The following is a 21,117-nucleotide window of genomic DNA, read 5'->3' on the forward strand; positions in this document are numbered from 1 at the left end:
CTGTAGTCCCAGCTACTCGGGAGGCTGAGGCAGGAGAATGGCGTGAACCCGGGAGGCGGAGCTTGCAGTGAGCTGAGATCCGGCCACTGCACTCCAGCCTGGGCGGCAGAGCGAGACTCCATCTCAAAAAAAAAAAAAAAAACAAAAAAAAAAAACATACAAAGGCAGTCTTCAGTGAATAATCAGTTCCAGACAGCTCTATGCACAGAATATTTGTAATACAAGTCAAAAACACAACAAAACAAAACACTCAGCATTCCCTCCCAGGAGAAAATTCTTTTAGGGGGCTACATGACATGAATTCTGCTTCTGGTGAGATTTTGTACATTCACATGAATGCACTTCAGACAAAAGAAAGACCAATGTATAGAAGAGTTCATGACTTTACTACAAATGTTATTTCAACATGGGTGTTTTATAAGCAAGCTGAAGGTGATCTTTTGCCATTTTGGTGGAAGAGACAGCAAGGGCTTCAGCAAGGTTATATCCCCATCTTGATTACACTACCATACTGAAAATCCAAGGAAGGCTTGAGATTTGACAGCCTTGAAAATAATCCATCTCATCATAGTTCCCCAAAACATTGGAAGACTGGCTGGCACTGCATCGCTCCTTCTGGAACGCTCTTTAGTTCAAAGATGACATACCCTAACTCTTCTCCTTTCCCCAAACCCTTTTTCATCTGTTAACATAAGCTTCAAGGTAAAACAATGTACTTAATATGAGCTGATTTCTTTAAGAAAAGGAAAGATTGGCACAAACAGCCTTAAGGACATAAATAATAAAATGTAATTTAAAAGTTGCTTAAAGGAAGTTGTACATTTTGATATAAATATACCAATATTTCTTATAGATGTGGCCCTGGCGAAAATCTTCTAGAGATCCCTGCCTCCATGCCCCCAAAACGGGAATTTCAGAGACCAGTAAGTACATTACCATCTGTGCTAAAGCCACGATAAGCCAAATTCACTGACTATAAGATCCTAACTGATAATTAATAAAAGTGAATTTACAGAGGTCCCTGAATATACAGTTCTCTTTGTTCCAATCAGAGACATAGTTTTGAAAGTAACCAATAACAGAAAATTACTGAAAGAAATAAAATCAGTCTAGTGAGTGCGTCAGGTCAAGTTACATTAATAGAGATATAAACGATTACATTGTTACATAAATAGGACAAACAGGAGGGTAGAGTGGTCCTCCCATTTTTCTTTGTTCAACTTTAAATCCAATTCCTAACGCCTAAGCAGATGCAGACCACACTTGCTGTCTTGCATTGTTTTACCTCTCTCTCAGTATCTCTCAATTCCTCTGTCTCTGTGTCTCTTGCTGTCTCTGTGTATGTGTCTCTGTTCTTCACTCCCTCTCTCCATTCTCAATCTCTCTCCCTGTTTTCAGAAATACAGTCTGGGCCGGGCGCGGTGGCTCACGCCTGTAATCCCAGCACTTTGGAAGGCCGAGGCGGGCGGATCACAAGGTCAGGAGATCGAGACCATGGTGAAACCCCGTCTCTACTAAAAATAGAAAAAAATTAGCCGGGCGCGGTGGCGGGCGCCTGTAGTCCCAGCTACTCGGGAGGCTGAGGCCGGAGAATGGCGTGAACCCGGGAGGCGGAGCTTGCAGTGAGCCGAGATTGCGCCACTGCACTCCAGCCTGGGTGACAGAGCGAGACTCCGTCTCAAAAAAAAAAAAAAAAAAAAAAATACAGTCTGAATTAGACAGAATTAACTTGTCCAGCATCCTTGGAAAGCAATATCAGATACAGATTTCAGTAAGGAAATCAGCTGTAAATCCAAGATTCAAGCAGAGGGGATTCAACATTATCAGGACCACTAATTCTGAGGCAGTATGATTTTTCAAGTGGAGAGCACCTAGGGATTCCCCTATGAGAAGTTAAAGTTTTGTATCAAATTTCCCACTCCCTTATATATAGCCCTTCCTCCAACTAAAATAAGGAATTGGTTCCTTGCCAAGTCGTAGCCTAGTGTGGTATGTGAATATATGAAGTGTGATCATAAAATATCAGAATGAACTTTTTATCAAAAACATTAGTCTTGTGTATGCTAGATAGTTTCCAGAGAGTATTTCTTCCCAATCACGTTAGGAGGCTGTGCAATTGTGCCACTGCTCTGGACATTTTAAAAACTCTATTACAAATTCTCTTTTGTGATTGCAGCATATCAATATATTTTATTTTTATTGCTTAAAGACAGGATCTCATTCCATCACCCAGGCTGGAGTGAAGTCATATGATCATAGCTTACTGCAACCTTGAACTCCTGAGCTAAAGTAATCCTCCTGCCTCAGCCTCCCAAAATGCTGGAATTACAGGAATGAGCCACCATGCTAGGCCCAATATCTTTAGTTTGAATTGCATCTTCAAATATTGAGGGCATATTTTATAAACTTTTTCAAAGTAATTTAAAGTTAAATCTAGTGATTGAAATCAGGTAAACATTATTTGAGGTCAAAACAAAATATAATTATAAAGTTCAAGCTACAATATGTAACTCATCTTTTACCCCATCCATGTCTTTCATTTTACCTAGCACATACTCAAAAAATGCTAATAGAAATGGATAATAGATTTTCATTGCATGGTTCATAAACTAGTTTTAAAGACCATTCTGAGAGTTTTAAAATAACCATTGAATTTCTCTAGGTGTCTACTTTGGGTAGAATAGCACGAATTTTATAATTTTAATTTTGTATGTGGAAATCTAGTGTTTTCAAAAATCTCATTACTTAATAGCCACATTTCTATTATACATCTATTGATTGGATCTGGCCATTTACAGCAAGCTGATTTATTCAGCCTGACTTATGTTCAGGTATCTTGGCACTCTTACTGATGATTGAAACAGACTAACCTATAATTTCCATTTTGCTCTAGAGTAAGGGTCTGTGAACTTTCTCTGTAAAGGGCTAGGCAGTAAATATTTTACGCTTTTCAGCCCAAGTGGCAATGTTGATGACATTATGTAACTACTTATGTAACAAGAGGTAAAATAAATTTCCACAAATGTATTATTGGCAAAATTCAAAATATAATAATAATAATAATAATTGAATATAATTTCTTATAATACAAGTCTACTAATGACAAGATTAAATACTTTTAGAAGGCATAACATTTCTCTTAATCGGAGTCATAGTTAATGCTCCCTATTATCAAATTAATTGCAAATGTTCATCTGTGAAAACCATTCTTAACTTCTGCAGTGTATAAAAACAGGTGTTGGGGCAGATGTGGCCCAAGGACCATAGTTGGCCAACCCCTGTTCTAGTGGCTGCAGTGAGTCATCATTGACTACAGGGGTTCATTTAGCTCTCTAAGGAGAAGTGGAAGGAAGCAGTCTGTATTTACTCTCAGTAAGACCAAGAACCATTCTCCTGGAAGTCCTGTAAACTTGGTTGTTTTCAAGCCATCTCTTAGGTGCTCCAGGGTAGAGATAGGTTGAGGGGGAGGCTAAGTGACAACTAGAAGGCAACTGACTGAATACTCTCCTTAGAGTTACTGTATTTATTAATACAAAGACAGAAAGTTTTTTCCCATTTAAATATCTCTGAAATCAGATTGGGCCTTACAATCAACGATTCAATTTAGTTGGCAGGACTATTTTCTTCCTTACCGCAAATGAAACAGCAGGGAGACTTAAAATCAATGACATCTTAGCATTTATGAAGTATGGTAATATTTCTCATTCCAGGCTGCAATTCAGTTCCCCCTGGAGTCTCTTTATCCCTGTCTGAGTAACTACCTTTCTTATTAGAGTTTATGTTCTGCCTCCTTTTTCTGTTGCTACGAAAATGGAAAAGTCATTCTCAGGGAGGGCTTTGCATGAGCATTAAGAAACTATCAATTTTGGATTACTTCGTAGCAGGGTGTGGTAGAGCTTTGTTTAGAGGTGGACTTTCTTGTAAAATTCGAGTTTGACTTATTTTTAAAAATTAACAATTTCTTTCCTTTCTAAATGACGAGAGAGAGAAGAGACTTCTTGAAGGTTAGTGTGTCCAGCATGCAATCTTTCCCTGCTGGATGAGCATCCCTGGAGTAGGAGAGCCAGCCTGCCTCCTGCGCTGGCACAGAGCCCGGTTCCCTAGACAACTGCCTCTCCAAATCTGATGTCCAGCGCCACCTGGTGTCCACATCAAGCAGACACAACTAATAGTTAACCTGCTAAGGAAAACTGTGAGGGAAAAAAAGAAAGAGAATTTATGAAGGGAAAAGAAAGTTTAGAGGATATGCCATGATTGGAATGTAATGAGTAGAACCAGGAAGGCAGTCTCTAACCAATAAGGTGTTACAACACATGTATCTGCTTTGCCACGTGGGATATGAAGGCAATATATGAGTAAGCATTATGTAACATAACATAAAAAAACAAAAAAGTTAATGTAAAAGGGGTACCAGAATAGAAGTCAGGCATTCTGGGTATTATTTCTGGTTTTCCAACTAATAGGCAAATTGTCTGTTATGCAGCAGGCCGTTTAGTAGGTATTTGAGCCAAGCAAACATGGGAGGAGCTGCGGAAGTGCCAAATGCTCTACATAGATTATTTCATCCACATCTCAACTAGCCTATCAGGGAGACAATAAAATTCCAGGGAGCATGAAGGCAGAAGACAGAGAACAGTAAGCACTGGAAAGCCTCATCAAAGGCCTCATCAAAGCTAACAATGTTGTGATTGATAGTGAAAGTGTTTACTCATAGCTAAGGCTATCTCAAAGTTGTTATAAAAGTTTGCTATGGATCTTCTTTTCTGTGATCTCCCGGCCTCACCTAAAATCAGGTGATTTCAGTAAAAGTCAGGGTTCCCAGAGCTACTTCCACCACCCTGTGACTGTCTGAACACTTCATATTTGTGCAAATGCCAAGAATTGCATCACATCACTGCAGTAACCGTCCACACCATTTCTGCAGCCCTCCCGGCCATCAATCCCCCGGCACCACACATCTCTTGAGCCAGAGATGAATCACAAACATAAGGAAAGAAAAATGTACAAACATATGGAGGAAATAAAACTCTCCAGTAAACTCGTAGAATTTATTTTCATCTCCAGGAGCTGTCCTCCAGACTTGCAAACCTCTACCTTCTTGCAAAAGCATCTGGAAGTTCAGAATTACTTTCCTTTGGCAAATGCATGAACTGTGACTCCTATATTTTGTATCTATTTTCTCACTTAAGACTTGAGGGCGCTACAGGAAGAGCATTTCTCTCTTCTTTTACCATCTTCACTCTTGAGAGGCTTAGGGTTTTTTCAAGGAGACTCATAAAGAAAAAAAAATAATAATAATTTGAATCTCAGAAAAGCTTTGGAATAAATGAGATCATGTCTATGAAAGTTATATCTGAGCTGGAAAGTACTGTGAGTGTGTCAGGGTTCAGTTAGGAAAGCAGAGCCATGTATTAGGGGATTAAAGGATTTAGTACGGGAATTAGACTTTACAGTAAACATGGGAGGATCTGGAGAAGTGAATGTCTAGAAAAGAAAATAAGAGAATCAGAGACAGGGTCATTAACAAATGCCCCTGAAGTTCTGCACACATGGGTTAGTTTTTCTACTTCTCCAAGCATCAGTTTCCTCCCACATAATGGTAAGGCATGGAGATTCTAGAACCTTACTACTTGCATTCAAATCCTGGATCTGCAACTTCCTGGCTGTATAGTCCTGTGAAAGCTACTTCACCTCTCTATATCTCATCTCCTCCTTTGAAAACTAAGGATAATAACAGCACCTGTCTGTGGAGTTGTTGTGAGAATTAAGTGAAATAATACCTAGAACAGTACCTGGACCATGTAAGCACGCAGTCGATGCAGCAATCTTTACCATCACAGGACCATGGTGATCACTGAAAAGGATATAGGTTAGGCAGCTGGCTCACTACCTGGAATATTATACGTGCTCAATAAACACTAGCTATGAGCTATGATAGCTTACGATTCTGAGTCAGAGACATTGTAAGGTCAATGTAGAAGAAGTTTACATGATGAAAATGCTAGGACATATTGAGGAACAACCACTTGTATGGCTGGAAAATAGGTTCTGAAGGAGACTGATGGAAACTGTGATTGGACATACATGTCAAGCAGGAAGCACTTAATTATTACATAAACAACTAAGAGCCACAGCATGCTCTTGAGACTGACATGATGAAAGAGACACTTTTTAAAGATTACCTGGCAGAATCTGTAGATTAGAATGGGAGAATGGGGGTAAGAATCAAATCTGCAGCGAGAAAGACTAGTTAGATAGTTCTTGTAATAATCTAGGGAAATAGTAATGAGGACTTGGATTATGATAGTAAGGATGGAAATGAAAAGAGAGAAAGTAAAGATATGTCACATAGCAGAACTAACAGACTATGGAAATTAATCAGATATGAAATATAGCAAAGAGGAGAGATCAAAGGTAATTTTTAGGTTAAAATAATTCAGAGAAAAGAGCAGCCATTGGTGGAAGACAATTTTTTGAGCATGTGCAAATGAAGTACTGAGGTAAAAATGTGTGGCCCAGAGCTCAGGAGAAATGTTGGGCTGGAGATAATGAGCTGAGATTCATCTGATGAGAGCTATGGGAGTGGAAGACAAAATGCCTTAACTACCAATCTCAATTTGGAATATGGAAAAAAGAAAAAGAAAGACAGAGAGATAGATCGAGAAAACCCTAAATATAACACAGTATATCCTCACTAAATGTTGTCAGTAGGTTCTTTGAAACTGCAACTTTAAGTAATGGTTCCAGTCTGAGTGAATGTGAAGGTGTGTGTGAGGGCACCTTGTGATGGAAGGTTGTCTTGTCCAAGACTGATTTTATTTATAATGAAAACAATTTCTAATTGCTTTCATTATAATGAACAATTATTTCAATAATTGTTTTCATTATTATCTTATTTCATTCACTTTTATCTTAGGCTAATTGGTATAAACAAGAGAGTTCCTATGGCATATTTCTGGTAACAAAAACTTACCAGACTTCTAAATAAAGACCCAAAACACTTCTAATATTAAACAATGAAATAAAAGGGAGCTATATTTACAATTAAGAAAGATAAATAAAAACAAGTAAGATCACTATTTACCAAAATTTGGTGAATCAGTGAGTGTTAGCAGTTCTCATGGTGATGGGTTAAGTCAAGGATAAAAGTTTGCAAAGCAAAAATTGTAAGGAGCACCTCCTATTACCATGCAGTTTAAAAAATATGGCAAATAGGGCAGGCTTGCTGAGTGTTTTTACACCACATTGCTTATTGTCATTTATCTGTATGATTTTGGTCTGATTTATGAATTTTTATTTGACAATAGATTATATTTATTTATTCATTTATTTTCCCACCTGCTTATTCCAGTCAGCATCATGGGTAGCTGAATCCTCTTCTGGGAACCAGTCCTGGACAACACAACCTTCCATCACAAGGTGCCCTCACACACACCTCTACATTCACTCAGACTGGAACCATTCAGACACATCAATTCATTTAGGGCACCTACAAAATCTGTGCACAGCTTTGGGATGTGGCAGAAAATCTGTACAGGCACGGGGAGAACATGCAAACTCCACATAGAGAGTGGCTCCAGCCAGAGAACTTTTTTGTCTTGTCATCAATATTATAAAGAAATGACACTGAATGAAACATTATTTGAGGACCTACTGTATAAGCAAATCTTATTTAATAATGTATCTGTGTGTATGAAAAGATAAATAAATAGGCTATTGTGATCAATTAAGATTTATGCCCTGAGTTCAAGAATGGCTTAACAATAAAAAAAAGTCTATTCATGATTTTACCAATTAAAATGATTTTTTAAAATAACCATCTCAATGGATGCAGAAGAAAACATTTGAAAGAATTCAACATTCATTAGTTACATTTTAAAAAACTTAGCAAACTAGGAATAGAAGAAAGATTTCTTAAAACAATAAGGAATGCATACCAAAATCTATGGCAAACTTTATACTCACTGATATACATTATACATTAGGAGTCTTTCCTTTAAAATCAGAAACTAGAAAAAAAAATCCTCTATCATATTTCTATTCAACTTTGCAATGGATGTTCAAACCAATAAAGGAAGACAAAAAGAAATAAAAGGACAGTAAGATTTTAAAATCAGATACATTATTATCAGATGATGTGGTCTAAAGAGAAATTACTTAAAATTAATAAATTACTCAGTTAATAAATCATTAATAATTCATAATAATTTCCTCTGAAAATTTGGTGAATAGAAGATGAATATATAAAACTTAACTGCATTTCTAAACCTCAACAGAAAAATGTATTTTTAAAAGATACCAATTATAATAGTAGCAAATATATATATAAAAGGTAACCAGAAATAAATTAAACCGAAGATACAGAAGACCTTTATGGAGAAAACTTTGTAAATATTAAAAGATACTATAGATATCTCAAACAAATGGAAAGATACACAATGTTTATGAATAAAAAGACTCAATATAATAAAAATGTCAATTTTTCTAAAATTCATTCATCAATCCAATGTAATTTCAACTGAGAATCCAGAAGTTTTCATGGATTTAATATGATTTTTGGCCAGGCATGGTGGCTCAAGCCTGTAATCCCAGCACTTTGGGAGGCTGAGGGGGGAGGTCAGGAGATCAAGACCATCCTGGCTAACATGGTGAAACTCCGTCTCTACTAAAAATACAAAAAATTAGCCAGGCATGGTGGTGGGTGCCTGTAGTCCCAGCTACTCGGGAGGCTGAGACAGGAGAATGGTGTGAACCCAGGAGGCGGAGTTTGCAATGAGCAGAGATCACACCACCGCACTCCAGCCTGGGCGACACAGCGAGACTCCATCTCAAAAAAATATATATATATATATGATTTTTAAATGTATATGGGAGAACAAAAGACCAATAACAAATATAAAAATTTTAAAGGAGGAAAACTATTAATAAACCCAAGGTATTAACATTTGCACTTTCAGTTCATTACATATCATAAGGATTGAGGGATTTGTCCTACTTAACATCAGTATTATTTTCCTATTTGTCCTATTTAACATAAGTATTATTTTCTGTCTGTAGTAATTAAGACAGTGTGAGATTGGCAAGAGGTAGACAAAAGACCAATGGAACAATAGGGATCCCAGAAACTGACCCATGCATATCTAGAATCCTAATACAGGACACATGCAGCATCAAAGGTCATTGGGTAGAGGATAAAGTATTCAAAAAAACCTTCTAATTCCATCACAACTTGGTGAAATGAAAAAAAAAATCATACTAAAATAATTAATTTTTTCAATGTGGAAAAAATAAACGTATACCCCTACTTCACACTATAAACAAAATAAATCCCAGGTGATTAAAAACTTAAATGTAAAAACCCAAGATTTTAAAAATTAGGGTATATTGACCACAGGTATTTGTGATTCTCACACAAAACACAAAAATCAAAAACCATGAGGAAAAATATTAATAAACCCAAGGTATTAAAATTTGCACTTTCAGTTCATTACATACCATAAAAATGAAAAGATAAACTGGACAAATGTTTTGCTCATATATATCTACAAAACTGTAGTGCCCATAATATCATGACATTAAAAGACTCGAACAAATTGATAAAGAAAAAAGATAAACAACTCAAATGAAAACTAAGCAAACAATACTAACAGACAATACTAGAAAAGAACACCCAATAACCAATAACAGTAGCTCACATAACAAATATTGAGCAACTGGACCGCGAATGCACTGTGAGTGGGTCTGTAAGTCAGCAGGGTCACTTGGAGAGTCACTGCTATTTCTAACAAAGTTGAAAGTGAGCTCATGCTTCAACCCATCAATTTCACATCTAGGTATGGACCTCAGGGGGCACAGTATTGTCCCGTAGGGGATTGTGGAAATTTGTCAGCCCTCACCTGATTCCAAATTGCAAAGTCTACTTCCACTCAAAAAGATACTAGAATGTTAGCAATTTTATCTTGAAAACATGAATGTAATGGGTTGTATCTATTTAGCTTTATAAAAGGGTGAGATTCCTTTCTGTCTTTGTAAGCTCTTAGTGGATTGCTTGTGATATGCATCCCATTCTGGTTTAATATTTATTTAATAATAAAACTGTTTTCTTTCTCAAAAAAAAAAAAAAAAAAAAAGAAAGAAAGAAAGAAAAAAAGGAAGTTTGGCCTAGCACCAATACTTGCTTCTAGCCCCAGGTGGCTCCAGAGGAACAGGTGAGTTAAATAGGTATGGAGTGGCCCAGTCTTCCTATAGACCTCCAGAATCTTAGCTTCAGGAGACTCCACAACTCTCATGGACATTTGAGATGTCAAGGAGTGCTGCTTGGAGATTTATCAGGGACGTAACTGCAGCTAGTGTGAAGCCCAGAGGGTTTTGCATGGGAACGGCTACAGTGGAGCACAGTCAAGGACACTTATCCCCAAGGGTTTCCACACTCCTCTAGATGGCTCTGGCCTTCTTTGACTGTTGGACTTGGACAGAAAAGAGTTATCTTGCTCTTGGGATGCGGTCAGTCTGATCTGAGCATCCTCCTGTCTGCCAACATTTCCCTGGGTCCCTGCCTGGCCATACCTGCTTACAACACAGTCTCAAATGTCCAACCAGGACACTTCCCAGCAGCCACTAATGTAACTTCTTCACTGGTAGACTCCACAAACCATCAGAGAGCTCCTGCAGACAGTGCCCCCCCAACCCCTGGCATGCACCTATCTGCAACCTCCCCGCATTGCCTTAGCAGTGCATGCACATGAGCAGACCTTGCCATCCCAATCAAGTGCTTTGCCAGCACACCCCCGTTCCCACCCATTGGACTGTTGTTGGCAGTGGACCAGGAATATCTCAGCCCCTCAGGCCGAGCAGGTGCTTAACTTCAAGTGGCCAGAGAACAAAGCCATGGGCCTGGTCTCAACTTCCCAAAGGTAGAGCATGCAGCACAGGAGTGCTGAGCTGAGTCTTGGCCTCCTGAAAATGTCCAGAAATAAAGCCAGTCAACTGAATCCAACTTATACCATAGTCAAATCCTCAAGAGCACCAGAGAATATAAAGAATTCTGGTGACTCTAAAAGCCAGAATGTCTTCTTACCTCCAAATGACCATGCTAGCTCCCCAGGAATGGCTCTTAACCAGGTTGAAATGGCTGAAATGACAGACATAGAATTCCAGATAGAATGACAGTGAAGATCATGAGATTCAGGAGAAAGGTGAAAACCAATCCAAGAAATCTAAGGAATCTAGTAAAACATTACAAGAGCTAAAAGATGAAAGAACCATTTTAAAGAAAGTACCAAAATGATCTGATAGAACTGAAAAAAATCACTATAAGAATTTCATAATACAATCAGAAGTATTAATGGCAGAATAAACCAAGCTGAAGAAAGAATTTGAGAGCTCGAAGATCAGTTTTCACATCAACTCAGTCAGACAAAAGTAAAGAAAAAAGAATAATGAATAAACAAAACCTCTGAGAAATATGGGATTATTTAAAGAGAACAAATCTACAAATTGGTATCCTTAAAAGAGAGGAAGAGTGAACAAGCAACTTGGAAAGCATATTTGAAGATATTGTCCATGAAAATTTCCCCAACCTCACTAGAGAGATTGGCATGCAAATCTAAGAAACTCAGAGAATCCATATGACATACTAAACAAGATGTCCATCCACAAGACACATAGTCATCAGAGTCTCCCAGGTGGAAATGAAAGAAAAAAATGTTAAAGGCAGCTAAAGAGAAGGAGCAGGTCACCTGCTCCATCAGGCTGACAGCTGACTATTCAGAATAAACTCACAAGCCAGAAGAGATTGGAAGCCTATATTCAGCATCTTTCTCTCTCTCTTTTTTTTTTTTTTTTTTTTTGAGACAGAGTCTCACTTTGTCACCCAGGCTGGAGTGTAGTGGCGCGATCTTGGCTCACTGCAAGCTTTGCCTCCTGGGTTCATGCCATTCTCCTGCCTCAGCCTCCTGAGTAGCTGGGACTACAGGTGCCTGCCACCATGTCTGGCTAATTTTTTGTGTTTTTAGTAGTTACAGGGTTTCACCATGTTAGCCAGGATGGTCTTGATCTCCTGACCTCATGATCTGCCTGCGTCAGCCTCCCAAAGTGTTGGGATTATGGCGTGAGCCACCATGCCTGGCCTATATTCAGCATCTTTAAAGAAAATAAATTCCAACCAAGAATTTCATATCCAGCCTTATTAAACTTCATAAGTGAAGGAGAAATAAAATCCTTTTAAGGAAAAGAAATGCTAAGGAAATTCATTACCACCACACCCGCCTGACAAGAGGTCCTTAAGGGAGTGCTAAATAAGGAAATGAAAGACTATTTATTATCAACCACCACAAAAACACACTTAAGTACATAGGCCATTGTCACTGTAAAGCAACTACACAATCAAGTCTACATAACAACCACATATCGTATCAATATTAACCTTGAATGTAAATGGGCTAAAAGCCCCACTTAAAAGGCTCAGAGTGGCAAGTTGTATAAAGAAGCAAGACCCAATTGTATGGGTCTTGCTAAACAAAACTACAACCAAGGACCCTCACAGAGCCCACTTCACTCCCCTGCTGCCTCCACCAGAGCAGGTGCTGGTATCCACAGCTAAGAGACCTGGAGATAGATCACATCACAGGGCTGTTTGCAGATACTCCCCATTACCAGCCTGGATCCCAGTAGCTCTGCTGGCTGGAAGACCAATAGACCCAGAAGAGCAATAATAATCACTGCAGTCCAGCTCTCAGGAATCTTCATCATCTGGGGTAAGGGGGAGAGGACCACATCTTTTGACCCTGTGGGACAAAAGAATTGAAACAGTAGCCCTTGAGCCCCAGATTTTTCCTCTGACATAGTCTAACCAAATGAGAAGAAATCAGAAAAAAAATTCTGGTAATATGACAAAGCAACGTTGTTTAACACCTGCAAAAGACCACACTAGCTCACCAGCAATGGATCCAAACCAAGAAGAAATCTCTGAATTGCCAGGAAAATAATTCAGAAGGTCGATTATTAAGCTACTCAAGGAGGCATCAGAGAAAGATGAAAAACAACTTTAGAAAATTTAAAAAATAATACAGAATATGGATCAAAAAATCTCCAGAGAAATAGACAGTATAAATAAAATAGTCACAACTTCTGGAAATGAAAGACACAAAATACTCTGGAAAGTTACAACAGTAGAATCAAACAAGTAGAAAAAAGAACTCCAGACCTCAAAAACAAGGCCTTTGAATTAACCCAATCTGGCAAAGACAATGAAAAAATAATTTAAAATATGAGCAAAACCTCCAAAAAGTTTGAGATTATGTTAAATGACCAAACCTAAGAATAATTTATGTTCCTGGGGAAGAAGAGAAATCTATATGTTTGGAAAACTTATTTGGGGGAATAGTCAAGGAAAACTTCCCTGGTCCTGCTAGAGATCTAGACATCCAAACACAAGAAGCTCAAAGAACACCTGGTAAATTCATCATAAAAAGATCATCACCGACTAGGTGCGGTGGCTCACGCCTGTAATCCCAGCACTTTGGGAAGCCAAGGAGGATGGATCACGAGGTAAGGAGAGTGAGACCATCCTGGCTAACACAGTAAAACCCCATCCCTAATAAAAATACAAAAAACAAATTAGCTTGGCATAGTAGCACACACCTGTAGTCCCAACTACTTGGGAGACTGAGGCAGGAAAATTGCTTGAACCCATGAGGCGGAGGTTGCAGTGAGCCAGCATCATATCACTGGACTCCAGACGCAGTGACAGAGCGAGATTCGATCTCAAAATATATATATAATTTAAAAAATTAAAAAAATCACCAAGGCATATAGTCATGAGGTTATCTAAAGTCAAGATGAAGAAAAGAAGCTTAAGAGCTGTGAAGAAATTTTTTAAAAGGAGTTTTAAATAGGATACAATGTTCAATAACACTGCAAGGAAGCTAAGAATAAGAACTGATTTGTAGATTTGCCAATTAGATCAATTGAAGATCAAAGAGCAGTTTCGCCAGATCAGTGAGAGTGAAATCATAATGCAAGAGATTGAGAAGGGAGTAGGAAGTAATGAATTGGAAACCATGCATGTCGATGCCACTATCTGGATATTCAGCAGTATAAGAAAGGAGGTGGAACAGGAGCTGCAGCTGCAAAAAAAGGTCATGATTGAAGTTAAGTGTCTTTTCTTTGGCTTGTTTTGTTCTTATGAAGGAAGGACTTCTAAGCTGATGGTAGGATGGGAAATAATAAATATTGGAAATAAATATAATTTTCTTGTCATTCTTTGAAAATAATTACCCTCTTTTCTCATGTACATCCTGAGAAGAAGGTATAGTCAGTGCAAGTGATTTAAAGTTTCCTTAGTGACATCAGCAAGAAACAGAATAGGAGGTCTTAGACTCCATTTCTTCCCCACCCAATGTTTAACTAGCAACTACCCACAGACCAGAATACTTTTTTGAAAGCCCCAATACTTGAATACAAGCCTGAGATTCCCGCATGTTTCACATAACTGCATGAAAACTGAAATCGAAGTTTAAAAAGAATGGCCTCAAATTGAGCATAATATCCCTTTCCCTCCTCCAACACAACACCAGACTAAGAGGATGACCTGGGCCCACAATGTATACAGGGAGAAAAGAGGACTAGAGGCAGTCATCCAGCTTTCCTAACATTCTGAGATGCATTCCAGGAAATCCATTCTGGTCTCACCTTATGGGATACACTGTTGGTAGCAATAATGGCTAGACCACCCAGGATCAAGTAGAAACAAAGAAAGGAAGTAGAGGTCATAGTGACTAGCATGCAGATCTTGGTAATACCTCTGTGTTCCTTCCAACTGGGGTGCCCAATCAGAGATATCAATCAACTTCATAGCCTATCTGCAAGCTGAATTGGTCACCTTCAGAAGCATAACAAGAAGTTAATCTAGCTTGAGTGACAGCTAGTCTCCATACCCAGCCTCAGAGACCTCCCCAGTGAACCTGCCCAGGCACAATGATACTCACTTCTGTCCATTTTGGAGAAGTATAGTGACAAGGCCTACTTGACCATGGAAGTAAGCAGTGGCACCACTCATCCAAAAAGCCTGCCCAATGTTCTTGCCCAAGCAGGGAGATTCTCATTGTATTAATCAGGGTTCTCCAGAGGGGCAAAACTAATAAAATATATGTATATGTGAAAAGGAGTTTACTAGAGAGAATTGGCTCACACAATCACAAGGTGAAGTCCCACAATAGGCTGTCTGCAAGCTGGGGAAGAGAAGCCAGTAGTGGCTGAGTCCAAGTCAGAAAGCCTCAAAACTAGGGAAGTTGATAGTGCAGCCTTCACTGCATGGCCAAAGGCCCAAGAGCCCCCAGCAAGCCACTGGTGCAAGTCCCAGAGTCGAAAGTCTGAAGAATGTGGAGTCTGAGGTCCAAGGGGAAGAGGAGTTGGAGGAAGCATCCAGCATGGGGAAAAGAAGGAAAACTATAACATCCAGCAAGGAAGCTTATCCCAGCTTCTTCTGCCTGCTTTGCTGTAGCTGCACCGGCAGCCAATTGGATGGTCCCCACTCATACGAAGGGTGGGTCTTTCTCTCCGAGTTCACCAACTCAAATGTCAATCTCCTGTGGCAACACCCTCACAGACACACCCAGAAACAATACTTTACCAGCCACCTAGGCATCTTTCAATCTAATCAAGTTGACACCTAATATTAACTATCATATTCATCTTCATACATTTTGAAAAAGCATAGAGGCCATACCTGCTTAGCCCAGGAAGTCAAACTGCTGCTCAACTCAGTCAAAAGCCCATCCCACAGATCCACCCTGACAAGGAGGCAATCCTCAACCAGGCTTTTTTTTTTTTTTTTTTAGGTGGAATCTCGCTCTGTCACCCAGGCTGGAGTGCAGTGGCATGATCTCAGCTCACTGCAACCTCTGCCTCCCAGTCAACCAGGGATTTCTAAAGAGCATAACCTCTGGCCCCACCTGTTCCAAGCAGCAACTCTGCCTAATCTCAGAACCCTGACTGCAGCACTGCTCAACTGCATATTCCAAATATTAGAGTTGCCCAGCCAGGAATACATCTGGTGACCAACTTGGCCAGAAGCCACCCAAGTATCCAGCCAGCAGCTCCACCTGATAACAGAGCCCAGTCAGTGATCTTGCCAGACAGCAGAATCCAGCCAGCAGCCCCACCCAACATCAGAGTAAAGGTAGCAACCCAGCTGAGAACTTGCAAGAAACTGAGTTGTAGAGAAGTTACAACAAGCTCTGCCTGCTTGGAATTATTACCACTTGTCCTTTTCAGAATCACAGGCTAGAATGAATAGTGAAGGTCTATTCCTGCCAAAGAACACCTTTAAAGGCCATAAGAAAGGCTATCTCCTCAAATGCACAGACAACAATGTAAGGATGCAAGGATTATGAAGAATCAAAAAATAATGATACCTCTAAAATAAACTAATAAAGCTCTACAAAATGACTGACAAATAATTCTGAATAATCTTCTTAAAGAATTTCAGTGAACTACAAGAATATGGATAGGAAATTAAACACAATTTGGAAAATAACACATGAACAAAGTGAAAAGTTTGACAAAGAACAGAATCAATAAAAAAGAACCATATAGAAATTCCAGAGATAAAGAATACAACTAATGAATTGAAAAATTCAATAGAAAGCTTCAATAGCAGATGAAGCAGAAGAAATAATCAGTGAGCTAAAAGAGAACACTTGAAATTATTCCTCTTAGAGGAACAAAAAGACAAAAATATGAAAAAGAATAAAGTAAGTCAATGGGAATCATAAGACACCATTAAGAGACCAACCTTTCCCATAATAAGAGTTGCAGATGAAGAAAGGGAAGAAGGGTCAGAAAGCACATTTAAAGAAATAATGGCACAAAATGTACCTAATATGGGGATAGATGCCAAGATCTAGGTTAGGAAACACAAAGGTATCTAACTGAATTTAACCCAAAGTATAATTTATTGAGACAGATAATAATCAAGATATCAAAACAAAGAGAAAGAAAGAATTCTTAGTGCAGCAAGAGATAAGAAATACATCAATTACAAAGGAGTGCCAAATGACCATCAGTGGATTTCTTAGAAGAAACCCAGCAAGAAAAAGTGGAATGATACATTCAAAGCGCTAAAGGAGAAGAAACTGTCAACTCAGAATATTTTACCCAGCAAAACTGTCTTTCAGAAAAGGAAAAATAAAAACTTTCCCAAGCAAACAAAACCTAAGGAAGTTCATTACCACTGAACACACCTTATAGGAATTACTTAAGGGAGTGCTTTAAGCTAAAGCAAAAAGCTACTAATTAATAACATGAAATACATGAAAACACAAAGCGTAATGATATAAGTAAAACAGAGCCATATTCAGTGTACCCTAGAACTGTAATGGTGGTGAGTAAAGCAATTTTAACCTTAGCAGGAAGATTAAAAGACAAAGCTATTAATAACAACTACAGCTGAAACCAATTGTCAAGGAATGCTCCTACAAGATAATGTAAATTCTGATATCAAAAACACATAATGTGGGGAAAGGGGAACAAAAGTATAGAGTTATTGTATTCAGTCAAATGTAAGTTGTTATCAGCTTGAAATAGGATATTTTAAGTATACGATGTTCTATAGAAGCCTCACCCACAAAGCAAAAATCTTTAGTAGAACAACAAAATAAAAATAGAAAGGATTCAAAGCATACCACTGTAGAAAACCATTAAACCACAGAGGAAGACAGCGAGAGAGGAAAAAAGAAACAAAGTATCTACAAAATAACCAGCAAACAATGAACAAGATGGAAATCATATTCCTTACCTATTGATAATTATCTTGAATATACATGAATTACATTCTCCAGTAAAAAGATATAGAGTGACTGAATGGACAAAAAGAAGAAGAAGGAGAAGGAGAAGAAGGAGAAGAAGGAGAAGGAGAAGGAGAAGGAGAAGGAGAAGAAGAAGAAGAAGAAGAAGAAGAAGAAGAAGAAGAAGAAGAAGAAGAAGAAGAAGAAGAAGAAGAAGAAGAAGCAGAAGCAGCAGCAGCAGCAGAAGCAGAAGCAGCAGCAGCAGCAGCAGCGGTGGCAGCAGGAGGAGGAGGAGGAGGAGGAGAAGCAAGAGGAGGAGGGGAGAAGGAGGGAGACAGGGGGGAGGATGGGGAAGGGAAGGGGGAGGGGGAGAGGGAATGGAGGAGGGGAGAATGGGGAGGGGAGGGGGAAGGGGAGGAGGAGGAGGAGGCACACCTATATGCTGCCTACAAGAGACTCCTCATTTTCAGGGAAACACGTAAATGGAAAGTGAAGGGGTAAAAAATATTTGACACAAATGGAAACAAAAAGAGAGCAGTGATATCTATATTTATATCAGACAAAGTAAACACGAAGTACTTTAAGTCAAAAACTGTAAAAGGAGGCAGATAAGGATGACAAAGGGCTCAATTATTCAAGAGAATATAACAATTTTAAATATATAACATCAAAGCACTTAAATGTATAAAACAAATATTAAGGAATATGAGGGAGAGATAGATTGTAATCTAATAATAATAGGAGGACTTCTATACCTCACTTTCAACAATGGACAGATCATCCAAACAAGAAATTAATAATAAAACATTAAATATGAACAGTTTAGATTAAATGAACCTAACAGACATATACAGAACGTTCCATCCAAAAGCAACAGAATACACATTTTTCTCAAGCATACATGGAACATTCTCCAGGATAGATCCTATGTTAGGGCACAAAGCAAGTCTTAGCAAATTTAAGAAGATTGAAATTATATCAATGATTTTTTCCCAACTATAATGCTATGAAAATAGAAATTAGTAACAGGAGAAATTTTGGAAAATTTACAAATACAAGGAAACTAAGCCACAAGATCTTGAACAACTAATGAGTCAATGAAGAAATCAAAAGGAAAAAATTTAAATACCTTGAGACAAACAAAAATGGAAAGACAACATACCCAAACTTATGGGAAACTACAAAAGCAGTTTTATGAGGAAAATTTACAGCAATAAATGCGTATATTGAAAAGGAAGATCTCAAATAAACAATTTAACATTACTCCTCAAGAAACTAGGAAAAGAAGAACAAACTAAGCCTGAAGTTAGCAGAAGGAAATAAATAATAAGATCAGAGTAGAAATAAATAAAATAGAAACTAGAGAAACAATACAAAAGATCAACAAAACTAACAGTAAGTTTTTTGAAAAAATAAAATTAAAAAATATTTAGCTAGACAAAAAAATAGAGAAGCCTCAGATAAATAAAATCAAAAATGAAAAAGGAGACTACAGCTTATATCACAGAACTAAAATGGATCATAAGATAACATGATTAACTACCTGATTTCAAATTATTACTACTAAGCTATAGTAATTAAAACAGCATGGTCCTGGCAAAAAAAAAAAAAAAAAAAAAAAAAAAAAAGACACATTGACCAATGGAAAAGAATAGAGAGCCCAGAAATGCACTCACATGTACAGTCATTTGATTTTCAACAAAGGTACCGAAAATACTGATATGGTTAGTCTTTGCGTCCCCTCCCAAATCTCATCTTGAATTGTAATCCCCAAAAACCCCATAATCCCTACAACCACCACGTGTCAAGGGAGAGACCAGTTGGAGGTAATTGAATCATGGGGGCAGTTTCCCCCATGCTGTTCTCATGATAGTGAGTTCTTACTAGATCTGATGATTTTATAAGGGGTTCTTCTCCCTTCACTCAGCACTTCTCCTTCTTGTCACCTTGTGAAGAAGGAGGTACCTTGCTTCCCCTTTGCCTTCTGCCATGATTGTAAATTTCCTGAGGCTTCTCCAGCTAAGCTTAACTGTGAGTCAATTAAACCTCTTTCCATTATAAATTACCCAGTCTAAGGCAATTCTTTTAGTAGTGTGAAAACCGACTAATATAGTAAATTGATACCAAAGCAGTGAGACATTGTTATAAGATACCTTAGAATGTGGAAGCAACTTTGGAGTTGGGTAATGGGCAGAGGCTGGAACAGTTTGGAAGGTTCAGAAGACAGGAAAATATGGAAAAGCTTGGAACTTCCTAAAGACTTGTTGAATGGCTTTGACCAAAATGCTAATAGTGATATGGACAATATCAGGCTGAGGTGGTCTCAGATGGAGATGAGGAACTTTGGGAACTGGAATAAAGGTGACACTTGCTATGTTTTAGCAAAGAGACTGTCAGCATTTGCCCCTCCCTTAGAGATCTGTGGAATTTTGAACTTGAGAAAGATGATTAAGGATATCTGGCAGAAAAAATTTCTAAGCAGCAAAGTGTTCAACAACTGACTTGAGTGCTCTTGAAAGCATTCAGTTTTATGCATTCACAAAGAGATGGTTTGGAATGGAACTTGTGTTTAAAAAGGAAGTGGAGCATAAAAGTTTGGAAAATTTTCAACCTGAGGATGTGATGGAAAAGAAAAACTGATTTTCTGAGGAGAAATTCAAGTTGACTGCAGAAAATTGCATAAGTAATGAGGAGCCAGATGTTAATCCCAAGAAATGGGAAAAATGTCTCCAGGGCATGTCAGAGGTCTTCACAGCAGCCCCTCCCATCACAGGACTGGAGGCCTAGGAGTAAAAGATGGCTTCCTGGGCCAGGGCCAGGGCTTTGATGCTTTGTGCAGTTTTAGGACTTGGTGCCCTGCATCCCAGCCATGGCTAAAAGGGGCCAATGTAAAGCTTAGGCCATTGTTTCAGAGGGTGCCAGCTCCAAACCTTGGCAGCTTGCACATAGTGTAGGGCCTGTAGGTGCGCAGATGTCAAGAATTGAGGCTTGGGAACCTCTGCCTAGATTTCAGAGCATGTATGGAAATGCCTAGATATCTAGGCTGAAATTTGCTGCTGGAGCGGGAGGTGGGGGCCAGGGGGAGGGGGCCTCATCGAGAACCTCTGCTAAGGCAGTGTGAAAGGAAAATATCGGGTCAGTGTCCCCACACAGAATCCCCACTGGGGCACTGCCTAGTGGAACTGTGAGAAGAGGGCCACGAGCCCCCAGACCCTAGAATGGTAGCTCCACTGACAGCTTGCACCATGTGCCTGGAAAAGCCACAGACTCTCAAAGCCAGCCCATGAAAGCAGCTGGGAGGGGTGCTGTACCCTGCAAAGTCACAGGGGCA

Source organism: Macaca fascicularis, chromosome 1, assembly GCF_037993035.2.
Source record: "Macaca fascicularis isolate 582-1 chromosome 1, T2T-MFA8v1.1".
Classification (NCBI taxonomy): domain Eukaryota; kingdom Metazoa; phylum Chordata; class Mammalia; order Primates; family Cercopithecidae; genus Macaca; species Macaca fascicularis.